Raw genomic sequence first — 14,275 nt, forward strand, 5'->3', positions numbered from 1 at the left:
AAGCTCTCCTCCAAGACCCACACCATCCTAATTTGGAAATAGATCACTGTAAACTTCAGTGTCACTGGGTCAAAATCATGGAACTCCCTCACAACAGCAATGCGGTCTACTTACAACATATAGACTGCAATGGTTCAAGAAGGTAGCTCACCACCACCTTATCAAGGGCAGCTAGGGATAGGCGATAAATACTGGCTGAGCCAGCAACACCCATATCCCACGAGTGACTAGGAAAAAGGATACCAGAAAGGAAAGGTGGCAGCTTTAACCTACAATACATGGTCTGCAGTGGTTCAAGAAGGCAGCTCACCACCACTTTCTCAAGGGCAACTAGGGACGGGCAATAATTACTGCCGTACTCAGCGATTCTCACATCCCGTAAAAGAATAAACTTAAAACAGGAAGTTCGGTGTAAAATAAATAGGAACTTCATTGCTGTGTTCAACATTGCTATTTTTGGTCTATTTCCCATCACAATCAGAATTACATACCTATATAGGCTTCTGGGCTTGCTATTTAGAGGTGAAATGTCCAGCCTTTTTCTGTCACAACCTTCTTGTGTTGGCTTATTACAGTGACCATACGAACACTGGGAAATATTGAATATCTGAACTCTTCAGCAGAGGTAGAAAATGTGAGAGATGATGTGGATACTGGTCTGTCCCACCAGTGCCCAATTCCCATACACCAGCTGTATTCCCATGTCTGGATACATGAGGGGCTCCACCTCAAAGTTTCAGTACAAGAATACGTATTGGACTCCAGAACGGTACTGATAGAGCACAGCAGTGTCAGTGATGCCAAATTTAAAATGAGACATTAAATCAAGGCCCCAATAAAAGCAAAATACTGCAAATGTTGGAGATCTGAAATAAAAACAGGAAGTGTGGGTGAAGGCGTGGCAGCAGCTGAAAAGAGAAACAAGAGTTAACATTTTGAGTCATAATCCTCAGAAATGAAAGGTACTGAAATATGATGGTTTTTATGCTGTTGACAGAGTGGGAGGAGGAGCAAGTGGAACAGATAGTGAGAGTGTTCAGAGCAAAAGACAAAGGGTATGCTAATAGAGAGATAGAGTTTTAAAATTAGTGTGAATGATAGCTGTGAAAAGGAGAAAATGGGTCTGTTGTGCTGAGAGCAATCTCAACAAAACATGGCCAGTGAGATGGGGTCAGAGGTGAAGAAGAGTTATATATTAAGAAATAGAGGCTAGAAGTCACAATTAACTGATAGAAATCAATGTTGATCTTGAAGCTGTAATGTATCTAAACTGAAAATGAGGTGTTGAGCATCATTGAAACACAGTAACAGGTCTATGATGGAACTGTTTGCATGGAGCAACGTAAAATGACAAGCAGCCGGTAGGTCAGGGTCATTCCTACAGATAGAGGGGAGTTATTATGCAAAGTGGTCACTCAGTCTGCATTTGGACTCATTAAAATAAGCAAGCCTGGCCTACATCGCTTAAATTAGTGAGCCTGGTCTGAAGGATGTACAAGATCTATTTCGAAGAAGGGTGGGACATGTATTCCTTGAAGTCCTGGAAAAAGTCAACAGCTTGTGATGCAAGAGCACTGGTCACAGATGTATCTCAACCTAACATCTGTGTTTTGTAATAATGCAGGCCAGCTGGTGTGGTTAGCTACGCGAGAGGGTTTTCTAATTAGTCTGATGACTGAAATGACCCACCCCCCCTGGCACCAGTCTCCACAGATTTCGGGAAGCCTCATTTGCCATTCTGACTTAATAGTTCCAAAACTATTTGAAAACATTGAAAAGCAATTAGAGTATTGGGTCATACAGCACAGAAGCAGACCCTTCCACCCAATCACTCTATAATGACCATGTTCCCAAACTAAACTAGTCCCACCTGCCTGGGCTTGGCCAAGATCCCTCCAAACCTTTCCTATTCATGTATTTATCCAAATCTATTTCCTAAATACAGATTTTGTAACAATTCTTGGATTAATCTTATTGCATTTATTTGAATGGGTGAATTAGCTTAAAATTTGAAGAATACCAAATTTCTGCAATGAATAAAAAGTAAAGATCTGCATTTCTATTGGCCTTCTCATGATTTCTGGATGTCCACTTCAAGATATAGCATAGGAGGAGGCCATTCCACCTGTCATGGTTGTGTTGGCCCTTTGCAAGAGCATCTTCGTTGTCCACTGTATTATGGTGACAGGTCAGAAGCCTGTTGATGGATATTTAAAACTTCTAATTACAAAGTGTGAGTTTCTATTTAATAAGAGGAGGACTGCTATAGAAAATAAAAGACTGCCAATGTAAATTCAGTGCTCTCTGGCAATGTCCTGTATAGAACGTATGGAAATTTTGCGCCTGTGGAGTGTCAAGAAATCTTCAGAGAGACAGAGAGAGACAACAGGAAGAGATACAAGGGCCCTGACTATCTTCTCCCTCTCAGCAGAAAGCCTCTTCTAGCAGACATGTTTTGTGATTTTTCCCTTATAGGAATGTACAGAAATGGATACTTAAAAACTGGCTACAACCCTGGTCTGCAAATGCTAGTGGAAGATGGGCTAACGGAAGAAAGTGTGCTAGTCAACTGAAGCACCTGTGTGCAATAGCCTTAGTTTGGATGCTGGTGCACAGTGAAGGTCAAAGCCGAAAAGCCGCCCACTAGTTTCATAAAATCCCTACAGTGTAGAAGCAAGCTATTCAGCCCATCGAGTCCATACTGACCCTCTGAAGACCATCCCAAATTGCCCCATAACTCTATCTCTCTAACTTTGCATTCCCCATGGCTAATACCTGACATGCACATCCCTGGATGCTGTGGGCAATTTAGCATGGCCAATCCACCTAACCTGCACATCTTTGGACTGTGGGTGGAAACTGGAGCACCTGGAGGAAACCTCTGCAGGCACGGGGAGAACGTGCAAACTTCACACAGTCACCTGAGGCTAGAGTCAAACCTGCGTCCGTGGCACTGGGAGGTAGCAGTGCCAACCATTGAGCCACTGTGTCATAGTAATCCCTGCGTTGCAAGTAAAAGGATCTTTGAGTCTCTGAGAAACCAGCTAACTAACAAAGCAGTCAAAAGTGAACAGTCTTATAAAAGGTAACAAAATGTGAGGCTGGATGAACACAGCAGGCCAAGCAGCATCTCAGGAGCACAAAAGCTGACGTTTCGGGCCTAGACCCTTCATCAGAGAGGGGGATGGGGGGAGGGAACTGGAATAAATAGGGAGAGAGGGGGAGGCGGACCGAAGATGGAGAGTAAAGAAGATAGGTGGAGAAGGTGTGGGTGGGGAGGTAGGGAGGGGATAGGTCAGTCCAGGGAAGACGGACAGGTCAAGCAGGTGGGATGAGGTTAGTAGGTAGCTGGGGGTGCAGCTTGGGGTGGGAGGAAGGGATGGGTGAGAGGAAGAACAGGTTAGGGAGGCAGACACAGGTTGGACTGGTTTTGGGATGCAGTGGGTGGAGGGGAAGAGCTGGGCTGGTTGTGTGATGCAGTGGGGGGAGGGGACGAGCTGAGCTGGTTGTGTGATGCAGTGTGGGGAGAGGACGAACTGGACTGGTTTTGGGATGCGGTGGGGGTTGCTGTTGAACTGCGCAGATATTATTGTGTATAAAATCCCTTTGTGAATTATTTTGCCTTATCCTGTTTATTTTAAACAGATTAACTGTTCCATTAAAAAGTCAAACTGAGACACTTACAAATCAACACCAGTCATCAGGTAAGGATCCTGCAATAAATTCTCTACACTCACTGTGCCATTGTGGAGGAATAGTTTAAAGGTGTTTTTGCAAACAAGAAAAGCCAATACGAGATAAGAGAAAGCTTTCTCACCCACCGAGTAGGTAGGGCCTGGGACTCAGTGTTTAAACCATTGTTGGAGGGATGTTCTATTGAGGCATTAAAAACAGGGTTGAATAATTACTTAAATAGAAACAATGAACAAGGTTAAGGAGAAAAGGCAGGAGATTGGCACAAAGCTAAAAGGCTCAGAATGCCAGTGCAGACATGATGGGCCAAATGGCCCCCTCCTGCTCCTTGACAATTCTGTGATATTACCAAGCAATTACTTCACACCTTCACAAGAAATTGTTTCCTGTACAAAAACAATGAAAGCATTAACTTGTTTAGGATTTAAGAGTTAACACTTGCACCAAGAACAAGAGGAAATAATTTCATTGGAACATTTTTCCTGTCTCTACAATCATGCTGCACAGCCTGATTTCTTGGCTTTTGCACACATAGAACTTTTCCTGTAATTAGATGTAGATTAATTTGCAATAAATTCGTAGTAATTATGTTGCAATCCCCTGTGTAAGTGTCAGTGGCCATTAAGGAGATGGAATGTGCTGAGTGTTGCCATCTGAACTGACAGCTGTTCCTTGACAAAATATCAGGGCAAGACAGACAGAAATAGACTGAATTTCCTACATTATAACACTGACTATACTTCTAAAACAGCTGATTGGATGAAAAGTGCTTTGAGATGTCAACTGATCATGAAAAGCCCTATATGAAACAAGGTTCTTTTTTGTAGCTGTCCAAATGCTTCCACTAAGATTAGGACTACAGACTGACGTTAGCACGTTGGAACACCTGCCATTTGCGGTGGCTTGAGGTCGGTCACAGGCCTGGTCTCTCAGTTGCTCTCAGCCTGATCTCTCGGCAGCTCTCAGCCCTGTCACTCGGTGGCTCTCAGCCTGATCTCTCGGTGGCTCTCAGCCTGATCTCTCGGCAGCTCTCAGCCCTGTCTCTCGGTGGCTCTCAGCCTGATCTCTCGGCAGCTCTCAGCCCTGTCTCTCGGTGGCTCTCAACCTGATCTCTCGGCAGCTCTCAGCCCTGTCTCTCGGTGACGCTCAGCCTGGTCTCTCGGCGGCTCTCAGCCCTGTCTCTCGGCGGCTCTTGGCAGTGTGTTGGTTCTGTCGTTCGGAGACTCATGGTGGTGTGTTGGTTCAGCATGCAAGTGAATCCTGCCTGGGCATGTTCCTGAGGCATCAGTATGGTATCTGCAGTGGTAGCATTGAGTTCAGGCAGCTGAGACCTCCCAGAGAACGAAATAAGTGGGGGACTCATCAAAGATCATTGAGCTTTTAGTGCATTCCTTTACTTTCCTAGTTTAAACTACAAAAGACTTTAATCTAAGCTATACCTTACTTCTTCATTTTTCTGCTATTGTATGAAGTAATGCTTAAATTTTTAACTCTCAATTTGTTTATTACTTTTTACTTAAGTTTGTTTTTGTACCTGAGTCCTCTAGTACCTAAGATGGCACCAAATATGGCAAAACAATACGCTTCACCTGTACTTCTGTTCTTGAGTACGCAGAACAATAAAATCTAAAATATTATTTGGTTGCAATAATTCAGTAATGGAAAGGGATAACAAGGAAACCCAAAAGAAGTAATAAAATGTGAGGCTGGATGAACACAGCAGGCCAAGCAGCATCTCAGGAACTCCTGAGATGCTGCTTGGCCTGCTGTGTTCATCCAGCCTCACATTTTATTATCTTCGAATTCTCCAGCATCTGCAGTTCCCATTATCTCTGAACGCAAAAGAAGTGCATGTTTTAACTCCCTAATCCAGTATTCTGGTCAGCAACATCTGTGATACCTGCAGTGCTTCTAATTTTCTGTCTATTGATTCTTCATCGATTTTGTATCCATATTACTTTTTATTACACTCTGTCCAGTCGGTTACCCTCAATCTTGTCTGTCATGTCCAACTGGAAATTTACCACTACGCATGTGACTGGTACAAGTCAAGGTAACCTTATTGGAACATAACTTGTTAGAAAACATGACAGGGTGAATCCAGAGAGGTTGTTTCCCCTTGTGGGAAAGTCTAGGACCACAGGGTATAATTTCAGAGTGAGGGGTTGCCTATTTAAAACAGAGATGAGGGGAAAATTCTTCTCTCAGTGGGTTTTAAAGCTGTGGTATTCATTACCGCAGAGGGCCGTCAAGGCTAGGCATTTAAATATATTTGAAGCTGAGGTAGATGGATTTTTAATCAGTTAGGAATTCGAGGTTTGTGGGAGAAAGGCAGTAAAATGGAGTTGAGGGCTATCAGATGTCAGCCCTGATTTTATTGAATTTTATTGAGGAGGCTTAATGGGCTGAATGGCCTATTTCTGTGTTAGGAGTCGTTATTTTAAAGTGTTTATGCATTGAATAGGCTTGATGTCCCATGGTTCACCACGTTCTCCAGTCTGACAGAAGTCCAGGTCCAGGGCTGCCGGATTGCAGATTGCAATTCAACCTGCATTACATATTTTGTCTTTTATCTATGGCAGTCAGTCGCTTCCTTCCATTCCAGTTTGATGGGTTCGGAAATGGCTAATGAATCCAATTTGTAGTCTGCAGATTCTGCTGCCTGGTGCGAGGGTGGGGCACGGGATGAGTAAATGGGGGCATTGACGTCTTGTTTGGAGCATTCACTTCAAGACCTCACATTCACTTCTGCAGATTCTCTCCTTGAGTCTGGTGCCTCCTTTTCAATCAGTTATATGCCAGGGCCTCCTGCGAGGCAGTGGGGATGTTTGATTTCTTCAGGATATGTTTTGAGGACACACCACAGTGTTTCCATAATACTCCAGGAAGAGGCTGGTACAATTACAACATTTAAAAGGCATCTGGATGATTAATGAATAGGACGGGTTTAGAAGGATATGGGCCAAATGCTGACAAATGGGACTAGATTAGTTTAGGATATCTGGTTGGCCTGGATGAGTTGAACTGAAGGGTCTGCCTCCATGCTGTTCATTTCTATGACGCCTTCTCTAATCAAGTTCCAAATGTCCAGTGTAACAAAGTCTGAACTACATCATTCAGTTTTACTACAGTAGGAAATTCGCTGCTAAAATACTCCTTCAGTTTTATTTAGTAATCTTATACCAGTAATTGTTCTCATATCCCCGGAGAGCATTTTAGTCAAAAAGGTGTGAGTGTTACTTGTCACTTAATTAGATGAATGCATCATTGATTCTATCAATCCTGAAGCCTGTGTTGGCAGCAAATGCAGAAGTGCCTGGGCCTTGTGCTCGTCTCCCTGCTAGTGCCATTTTAAAATTCCATCCACACACCCTTTCAAACTCTGCAAGCCAGGAACTGCCCCTCACATACTGCTGCTGGACCAAACCGCACAGAACATGGCCCAGGAGAGAAGCTCACAGCTCACTTTAGAGACAGGAACCTTGAGGTGCCAATGATGCGGAGGGCTACCATGTATCCTTCAGATTGGCAAAGCCGTCAGATCTAGCCAGCCCGGACCCAGCTAGCAGTCTAAGTCCATGCCATTCCTCACACTAACAAAATGCTCAGCAATGAAGATGGTCAATAATCTTCTGTGCTCCCAACTCCATCTTCTCTCTGCTGCCTTGCACTCACTCAAACTCTGTCACCGTGCACTGAGATCGTCGGGACTAATGGTCTGTAACTCTCACAATAGTATGCAGGCATCTCCAGTCAACAGCTCTCGCCCACCTCACGTGCCGATACAACTAATGGTGGCTTGGTGGTTAGCGTTGTGGCCTCATGCCACCAGAGATCCATCTTCAATTCCACCCTCGGCTGACTGCGTGGAGTTTGCACATTCTCCCTGTGTCTGCGTGTGTTTCTCCTGGGTGCTCCAGTTTCAACCAACAGTCCAAAGATTTACAGGTTAGGTGGGTTAGCCACGGGAAATACAGGGTTACAGGAATGGAGTAGGGGGTTGGGACTGTGTGGAATAGTCTTTGGAGGATAGGTGTGGACTGGATGGGCCAAATGGTCTGCTGCCACACTGCAGGGATTCTCTGGATTCCATTCCTCTGCTCTTCTGACTTATTCATTGGCAACACCTCATATCTCTCCTGCTCCATCACCAGCACTTCCATCACACTCATTCTTTCCATGTTTTTATTCACCCATAGAAGTGGGCACCTCTGGATGGGTGCTAATGCCGTGGAGGGAGTTAAGAGTCAACGACATTGCCGTGGGTGTGGAGTCACATGTAAGCTAGACCAGGTAAAGATGATGGATTTCCTTCCCTAAAGAACATTAGGGAACCCAAGAGATTTTTCAAACGAACAACAATGGATTCATGATTATCATTGGACCCTTAATTCCAGATCCATTACTGAATTCAAATTCCAACTGCCATGGCACGAGTTGACCCCAGGACCCTAGAACTTTCTGGATTAATAGTCTGGCGACAATATCACTGGGTCATTGCCTCCCCCTTTTGCCTTATTGCAGGAGAAACTATCACATAACAGGTGACTGGGATAGGGAGGGCCTGGGTGATAGTTGACATGTGGCTCCTCACTCTCAATGAGGAGAAATTTGAGACTGCATATATTAAAATGCTAAATCGCCATGTCCAGACAGTAAGCCTCATTGTGCTGTGATACACTTCAAGTAAAGTGTGTTGATTCTTTTTATAAGATGCTCATCTTCTATTCTGTTCTATTATTAATGCCAGGACCTCAAACAGGCCAGTGCCTGAGCCATCAGCTCCCGCTCTGAGGAGGGAGCTAGTGAACCCTCAGAGAATGCACAGCAAGGCTTTTTCCTGCAGTCTGCTTTACCTCGCAGACTTTCACCTTCTGGGGGTGGGGGCAGGGTACTCGATCTAGATTAAACTTGGGAGCACAATCTGAGATGATCACAGACTCGTCTCTGCAGGTGGTTAAGTAAGAAAAGCACCTGGACAGGCAGAGAGAACGTATCTGCTCAGGTCCTGGTAGAAGATGATGCCATGGTCATTAAAATAGTGGGAAGGTAAGGAAGATTAAAAACATACATTGCATGGATGACTCACAATTGTAAAGATCCTGTAACATTTGATGATATGCCTAACCCTAACCCTAACTTTCAATCCACACATATTTGATTGATTGTGATAGTTGTATGAAATCTGAAGTGGCTAGCATGTCAGAATGAAGCAGTCCTTTCACACTTCTCAAAGATGCTGGAAGTTGAATAGCTGAAGCTATTTTCTGAATAACTCTGACAAGCATCCCACATAGCTGTCAATGTTTTACAGTCAACACGGCTTTGTGAGGGGTAGGTCATGCCTTACAAACCTTATCGAGTTTTTTGAGGATGTGACTAGAAAAGTTGATGAGGGTCGAGCTGTGGATGTGGTGTATATGGACTTCAGTAAGGCATTTGATAAGGTTCCCCATGGTAGGCTCATTCAGAAGGTCAGGAGGAATGGGATACAGGGGAACTTAGCTGCTTGGATACAGCATTGGCTGGCCAACAGAAGACAGCGAGTGGTAGTAGAAGGAAAATATTCTGCCTGGAAGTCAGTGGTGAGTGGGGTTCCACAGGGCTCTGTCCTTGGGCCTCTACTGTTTGTAATTTTTATTAATGACTTGGATGAGGGGATTGAAGGATGGGTCAGCAAGTTTGCAGATGACACAAAGGTCGGAGGTGTCGTTGACAGTGTAGAGGGCTGTTGTAGGCTGCAGCGGGACATTGACAGGATGCAGAGATGGGCTGAGAGGTGGCAGATGGAGTTCAACCTGGATAAATGCGAGGTGATGCATTTTTGAAGGTCAAATTTGAAAGCTGAGTACAGGATTAAGGATAGGATTCTTGGCAGCGTGGAGGAACAGAGGGATCTTGGTGTGCAGATACATAGATCCCTTAAAATGGCCACCCAAGTGGACAGGGTTGTTAAGAAAGCATATGGTGTTTTGGCTTTCATTAACAGGGGGATTGAGTTTAAGAGTCGTGAGATCTTGTTGCAGCTCTATAAAACTTTGGTTAGACCGCACTTGGAATACTGCGTCCAGTTCTGGTCGCCCTATTATAGGAAAGATGTGGATGCTTTGGAGAGGGTTCAGAGGAGGTTTACCAGGATGCTGCCTGGACTGGAGGGCTTATCTTATGAAGAGAGGTTGACTGAGCTCGGTCTCTTTTCATTGGAGAAAAGGAGGAGGAGAGGGGACCTAATTGAGGTATACAAGATAATGAGAGGCATAGATAGAGTTGATAGCCAGAGACTATTTCCCAGGGCAGAAATGGCTAGCACGAGGGGTCATAGTTTTAAGCTGGTTGGTGGAAAGTATAGAGGGGAAGTCAGAGGCAGGTTCTTTACGCAGAGAGTTGTGAGAGCATGGAATGCGTTGCCAGCAGCAGTTGTGGAAGCAAGGTCATTGGGGTCATTTAAGAGACTGCTGGACATGTATATGGTCACAGAAATTTGAGGGTGCATACATGAGGATCAATGGTCGGCACAACATTGTGGGCTGAAGGGCCTGTTCTATGTTCTATGTTCTATGTTAGGGATCCTTCATCCCTTACGTTTATGAGTGTAGCCAAGACATTGCATTTTTATCAAGAAAGCAGTGAAGCCAAAGAGAATATGAGTGCATTGTGATTGGACCTGGCCTCCACTCATGATCCACATAATCTCATGTATGTCACCATGTGAACATTCATGAGAGCACGTCTCTGACTAGAAAGGTCCATTCTAACTATGATGAAACTATGGCTTTGAGAGATTATTTGGTGCTGTTTTTAAGAAAGAGGGACCAAACTGTCTACTTGGAAAGATGGCAAAGTAAACAGCTCGTGAGGTCTTGGTTTTTTTAAAATTGGAATAATAGGAGCAGCCTGAATGAATGTGGTCAAGCTCCCACAGAACCAGGGCTTTTAGTTGCAGCGTTCAGCAGTTGCTGTTGGGATCCTGAAGAAGTGAAAGTTATTTTTTCCCTCCCACAGTTACAGCTGAAAACTGGGCTGCTGGATTGCATGTGAGACAATCCATTTTCTGAATTTGCCTTTTGCCAAGGGGTGTGTTTGTGGAATGTTACTATATTGAAACATTTAATTAGTAATGTTTAATATGTCAATTACTTTGCTCAGTTTTTCAGTAGAGCTAAGATTTTCGAATTTGAGTGTGATCACAATCAGCTTCACAAAAAAAAACAAGCATTCATTTATTATAAGCAATGGAATGGTTGTGATTGCTTGAGGCAGTGATTTAAAATGTGTGTTATTGGCTACACATGAAGCACAGTTTGACAGAAGATGTTTGGTCTTGCTGAATCTATGAGCGCCTGAACCATCCAATGCCTCTTCCAGAGCCTCACATCATGAGCATTGGCATTTTGCCCTTGCAGGCCAAATAATTTAACTTATTCCGCCTGCTGTGACTGTGTTGACACCCTTCTGGCTTCCTCATTGCGTGTGGATTCAATGGGCTCAATGGCCTGCTTCTACACTGTAGCGATTCTATGATATCTGATCAAGTTGAGGTTTGGAACATGATCCAGTTTGTACTCTTGTGACTGAGCAACAGGTTCAACGTGAATATTAAGATTCCACTCCCACTCTCATCATGTTCCATTTTGTATTGCTGTTCCTGTCAACACCATCAGCATTTTGGCTCCTCACCTTCCTGTCCAAACCCCCTAAACACTTGACTTATTGCATTGCCACACCCATGGTAGCAATCCACTCTCGCCCAGTTAAAGTGAGGGACCTGATGACTTGCAAACACTGCCCAAACACACTATCCCATGCACTCCTACACTGTTTCAGTTTCCACGCCTACCGCTGGAGTTTGTGGGTGTAGCTACCCCAAATAGAAGGCAGCTCACAGTCATCTTCTCATAAGCTATTAGTGATGTAGCATAGGCGCTAGCCCAGCCAGAGAAGACTACATCCCTGAATAACCTCTTACTTAAACACCTCAGGGTCTGACTATCACCTAACCTCTAGACTGATTTCCAAGGACAGTTCCCGACTGAGTACAGCCCTTGGATCGATGTCTCGATAGCTCCCCAAACTGACACACTTGTGATGCCTGGACTGATAATGACCCAGTCCTTGCACAGCAGTAGGACCAAGTGACTGACTGACCGTGGTCAAACTCCTTGCATTGTAATCGAATAGGCCCTCTTGACTGACATAGCCTCAAAATAAGAGAGAGCAGATTTAGGACTGAGTTGAGGAAGAAGTTCTTCACTGAAACGATTGTGAATCCGTGGAATTCCCTGCCTAGTGAAGCAGTTGAGGCTATCTCATTGAGTGTTTTTAAAGCAAAGATAGATTTTTGAATGGTAAAGAAATTAAGCGTTATAGTGAGCGGGCAGGTAAGTGGAGCTGAGTCCATGAAAAGAACAGCCATGACTTTTTTGAATGGCTGAGCAGGCTTGATGGGCCAAATGGCCTCCTCCTGCTCCTATTTCTGAAGTTCTTATGTCATGTTCTGATGACAATGACACCACCTGATTGACTGTTATATGACTCAACTGCACTGAGGACTGGTTCACTTTGATTTTTGAGACATGAACTTTTGACTGAAGCACCTTCATTGTGTTAGATGTGGAAGCTGCTGGCATATGCCATAGGTGTGACATTGGCACACCTAGGTGTGACAGGTGCCTTACAGCAACATAACTGCTCAGTGCTATCAACGATGACAGGATGCCTTCCTGTCTGTGTTAAAAGGCAGGGGAGGCCAGAGGTGTGAGCCCCACAGTAACTGCAAAGTGAGGAGTGTTAAGAAAAAGCAAGCTAAGAACCATAACATGCACACTGTGCTGATGCATGAGATAAGTGCAGAACGACCTGGCAGGAACATTGCAAAATAAGGGCTGAATATTTAAGTGATTGCAAAATGAGCTCCAAAGTGCAGTGGTGAGCTGCTGAAATGTATTATGTGTTAACCTGAAAGCAGCCACAATAATGTGGTGAGGCTGGTGTTTGTGCTTTATTCTGTGAGTTTTATTCCATGGATGACAATGGAAGCAGATGCTGTTCAGGGAGAACGCAAAGACAGGCCAGTGAATGGGCTTTGAACTGGAAGCCACGATGTGGAGGTGCAGATGTTGCTTTGGATGGAGACAAGGTCAGAAATCAGACGACACCAGGTCACGTCACCTGAAGAATGGGCAAATGCTTCGAAAGCTTGTGATTTCAAACAAACCGGTTGGACTATAACCTGGTGTTGTCTGATTTCTGACCTTTAGACTGGAGGGTCAGAGAAGAAAGCAGCCAACATCAGGTACCACCGCCACCTTGTTTCTGGGAGAGGTGGGGAAAAATTACAAACAGCATTTCAATGAGGCCAGATTACTTTATAATGAGATAGAAATGCATGGAAATAAGTAGTCAATGCTCATGAGGGAGATCCAGATTCCTGGTTAAAACCTTAAGGGGAGAATCAGAATTCTTCTCTCAATTCCAATACGTTCAATCTCACCACATTTTCTCAAGTATCTCACCATCGACTAGGCTGCCTAAGGGTTGGAAGATTCCACTCCTGGGGTTTGTTGCCATGTCAGCTCTGGCAGCCTCAGCGAGCTGCAATAAATAAACCAGAATCTCAAGGACTTTGTATTTTTCCTGTACTGGTGTTACGGGCTAGACTGAACCCCCTTGAAATATATTCAGCAGCACTGTTTCAAGGTTTGCAGGAAGCCACGCCAGAAGAACATGAGCATTTTCAGGAGCATGTCGGCTCTTTGCATGGAACTCCCAAATGTGCATTGATATCTTAGCAAGATCCAAATGTGCGCCAGTATTTGCCCAGCATTGCTGGGATTGTGCTGACAATTTGGAATGATCAGTTGAGCAAAACAAATACTTCAATCCCCGTCACACCATTGTCTGACTTTCAAGGCAGTACAATGATATTCACAGTGCTCTGCAGAAAACAGTTTTACAACTAAAGTCACTGATTTTATTTTTTCCTCAAATGTGGACATCATGCCCCAAATTGTCATTGAACTAACTGGCTTGCTGAGCTGTTTCAGAGGGCAGTTAAGAGTCCACCACATTATGGAAGGTCTGGAGTCACATGTAGGTCAGACCAAGTAAGGATGTTAGATTCCCTTCCCTAAAGAACATCGGTGAACCAGTAGGGTTTTGCCAGCATTCAATGACAGTTTCATGGTCACTATTATTTGGAGTTCTTCAATTCGAGATTTTTATTATCTGAATTTTAAGTTCCACCGGCTGCTGTAGTTGGATTTGAACGTATGTCCCCAGAATATTAATGTGTGCCTTTGAATGACTAGTTTAGCAACATTACACCTAATTATGTCATCATTGCTCAATTAAGACTTGGTACCATATCTGTAACTGGGGAGAATTGATAACTTGCAATGCTAATCAGATGTAAGAAAACATTTGACTTCTAAAAGTCCAATGTTTGCACTTCAAATGTGCAAGCATCACCTGGCAATTGCACCTTCCCACAATCAGTAATGGCCAATGCTATATTTGTCTTTATTTTAACAATATATGCTGCAAACATCACAAAACCTCTGAACTTCACACTTGTTGACTTCTA

Source organism: Stegostoma tigrinum, chromosome 36, assembly GCF_030684315.1.
Source record: "Stegostoma tigrinum isolate sSteTig4 chromosome 36, sSteTig4.hap1, whole genome shotgun sequence".
Lineage (NCBI taxonomy): Eukaryota > Metazoa > Chordata > Chondrichthyes > Orectolobiformes > Stegostomatidae > Stegostoma > Stegostoma tigrinum.